The sequence below is a fragment of the Myotis davidii genome, unplaced genomic scaffold (assembly GCF_000327345.1).
Source record: "Myotis davidii unplaced genomic scaffold, ASM32734v1 scaffold648, whole genome shotgun sequence".
Taxonomy (NCBI): domain Eukaryota; kingdom Metazoa; phylum Chordata; class Mammalia; order Chiroptera; family Vespertilionidae; genus Myotis; species Myotis davidii.
The window spans coordinates 1,424,768-1,428,278 of NW_006299603.1; the positions used below are offsets into that span (position 1 = coordinate 1,424,768).

Here is a 3,511-nt window from a genome sequence, read left to right on the forward strand (position 1 = left end):
GGGCCGCTGCCAGACAGGACCAGTCCTTCTGGGCTGCAGAGCCAGGCCTTGCCACCCAGCCTCACATCTCTCCGTGCGCACCGCGTCTCCCCGCGTGCACCGCATGTCTCCACGCACACCGCGTGTCCCCGCGCACACTGCATGTCTCCACGCACACTGTGGCTCCCTGCGCACACTGCATGTCTCCACGCACACTGTGGCTCCCTGCGCACACTGCATGTCTCCACGCACACTGTGGCTCCCTGCGCACACTGCATGTCTCCACGCACACTGTGGCTCCCTGCGCACACTGCATGTCTCCACGCACACTGTGGCTCCCTGCGCACACTGCATGTCTCCACGCACACTGTGTCTCCCTGCGCACACTGCATCTCTCGGGGTCATGGCTGAGGGAGAGCCCGCGGGAGGAAGGAGGGCCCAGCACTGAGGTTTGGCACTCCAGCAGCGCTGCGTCCTGCAGGTGTAACACTCCAGTTACATGAAGTTCAAAGTGTTTGTTTTTCACTTGTCGTAAAGTAGCTTCCTTTCCCCCAAATCAGAGTGAAGAAAACGGGAAAATGGTGTGAGCTAGGGTGAGGGGCGGGAGGGACAATCCCAGATAAGTCCCAGGCCACGGGGACCACGAGAGCCAGTCTTAGCACAGCCACTATGTCGTCCTTTCAGCAACAGAGGCTGCCGTGCCCTTGCCTGCCGGGGCCCGGGGGCTCCTGGGACGCAGCTCTGGAGAACAGGGGCCTGCTCTCAGCCATGCTGCCGGGACCCCGTCTCCCTTCTTCCAGCTCAGGGTGCTGGGGTATGCCAGGATCCCCTTCAGAAAGAGGGCAAACCTCGGGCTGTGCAACGACCCGGGGCGCCCCTGGCTGCAGGGGGCTCCAGACCCCTCACCCCGGCCTTCCGGAGGGGTGTGAGCTGGGACCGGAGCTGGGGCAGGGAGGCGTCCTCTGCAGGAGACGCGTCAGCACAGAAGGCAGGCAGGCTCTGCAGGCGCACACAGTCTCTGTCTGGTTTCTGTAGTTTCTCGGCTGTTACCATATCCGAACCGCATAGACCTTTACCATACCTAACCGCACAGCCTGTTACCATACCCGAACCGCATAGACCTTTACCATACCTAACCGCACAGGCTGTTACCATACCCGAACCGCACAGGCTGTTACCATACCTAACCGCACAGCCTGTTACCATACCCGAACCGCACAGCCTGTTACCATACCGAACCGCACAGGCTGTTACCATACCTAACCGCACAGGCTGTTACCATACCTGCACCGCACAGGCTGTAACCATACCTGCACCGCACAGGCTGTTACCATCGCTGCACCGCACAGGCTGTTACCATACCTAACCGCCCAGGCTGTTACCATACCTGCACCGCATAGGCTGTTACCATACCTGCACTGCACAGGCTGTCACCATACCTAACCGCACAGGCTGTTACCCTACCTGCACCGCACAGGCTGTTACCATCGCTGCACCGCACAGGCTGTTACCATACCTAACCGCCCAGGCTGTTACCATACCTGCACCGCATAGGCTGTTACCATACCTGCACTGCACAGGCTGTCACCATACCTAACCGCACAGGCTGTTACCCTACCTGCACCGCACAGGCTGTTACCATCGCTGCACCGCACAGGCTGTTACCATACCTAACCGCCCAGGCTGTTACCATACCTGCACCGCATAGGCTGTTACCATACCTGCACTGCACAGGCTGTCACCATACCTAACCGCACAGGCTGTTACCCTACCTGCACCGCACAGGCTGTTACCATCGCTGCACCGCACAGGCTGTTACCATACCTAACCGCCCAGGCTGTTACCATACCTGCACCGCATAGGCTGTTACCATACCTGCACTGCACAGGCTGTCACCATACCTAACCGCACAGGCTGTTACCCTACCTGCACCGCACAGGCTGTTACCATCGCTGCACCGCACAGGCTGTTACCATACCTAACCGCCCAGGCTGTTACCATACCTGCACCGCACAGGCTGTTACCATACCTGCACCGCACAGCCTGTCACCATACCTGAACTGCATAGGCGTTTTCCAGGCCTGCTGACAGCTCAACCACGTCCGGGTATCACACGAACACGCACAGTCACGCTCATCCTTGGTCCAGTGGCTTTGGGACAATTACCAACCAAGCGAAAAGAAAAGGCGAAACAGGACGCGCTGCACTTGTAACAGCTGCGCTCAGGAGGGAGGACGCTGACCTGTGGGTGTCACAGTGGCTGCCCGCACTCGTGTGGAGCAGGGAGCACCGTCCGCGTGGGATCCAAGCGTTGCTTCTGGCGGTGGGTGAGGCTGAGCAGGGGACTCAGTCAGCTGCTGTCAGCAGCTCCTGCCCGCACCTCAGCCAGCCCCCGGGGCTTTACCGCACGCCTGGCTCTCCTGTCCCTGGGCAACCGGAGCCCATGCTGCTTCCAGGCTCATCTGGAATAACGGAACACCAGGGCCGCAGACATTCCCTGTGGGCTTCTAAGTCCAGGGAGTGTGTGTGGGAAGGAGAGTGTGTGTGCCTGTGTGCATACTTTGTGTGTGCATACTCTGTGCATGTGTGTGTGTGAGTATGTGAGAGAGAGAAAGAGGGAGAGGGAAAAGGGGAGAGGGAGAGGGAGAGAAAGAGGGGAGTGAAAAGGGAGAGGGAGAGGGCAAGGGCGAGGGCGAGGGAGAGGGAGAGGGAGATGGAGAGAGAGAGAGAGACAGAGAGAGAGAGAGAAGGCGTATTTTTTTCACAGAGGGCCTGCACTGAGATGGAGGCTCCTGTGGCAGGTACAGGTGACACGTGCATTTAAAACAGCTCCCCAGTGTCTGATGCACAGAGGGCCACACCCTGACCACTCTTCCTTCCCCAAATTTCTGGAGACCAGCGCTGGGTCTCCATGCGCCCTGGACGCCCCGCCAGCTCCCACGGGGCTCTCCCTGGGTCCCACCAACACCTACCCCGTCACCAAGACTAGCAGCCCGGGTTTCCGCTCCAATCGCGTGGCTCCCTCCTTTCCCACTGGGAAGTTTCCTGCGTAAGGCAGGCCCGGCCCCCAGGCATGGCAGTGCCTACCCCGCCCACCCCTGCACCAGCTCTCTCTCTGAACAGAGACTTAGGCCCTCTCTACAGCAAAGCTTCCCTGCCCAGCATCTGACTCCAACAAGCCCCAAGGAGACACTTGTCATAACATATCTTCTTCTTTCCCAAGTGAGAGCGAAGAAAACAGAAAAACGGCGTGAGCTAGGGTGATGTGCGAGAGGGGAAGTCCCAGGTAAGTCCCTTTGCCATCCTCGGCTTGCTGTCACTGGGTGTTGCGTTTCGAGGTGCTTCCTGGCCTCTCCACGCTGCACCACGCCCCTGTGTATGCCTGGGCAACCCCCTCTTCATGACTCACCCTCATTACATCTGGTCTCACAGCCCAGTTGGCTGGTAATGTGCCGTTTCCTATGACAGCCAAATCTTCATGACCGCTGGGTTCACCTGAACTCTGAGTGTCTGTGTTTGGCACATGGTGAGA

The 3,511-nt window shown here is 59.2% G+C and overlaps 1 long non-coding RNA gene across 1 annotated transcript; it reads right to left on the bottom strand.

Moving 5' to 3' along the window:
- Nucleotides 1–377: 377 nt before the first annotated feature.
- On the bottom strand, nt 378–2,358 carry LOC107184928. Its single transcript, XR_001515829.1, has 2 exons — nt 1,496–2,358; nt 378–1,443 (listed from the first exon to the last, which is right to left on the bottom strand). It is a non-coding gene; the product is annotated as an uncharacterized LOC107184928 (long non-coding RNA).
- Nucleotides 2,359–3,511: the final 1,153 nt, after the last annotated feature.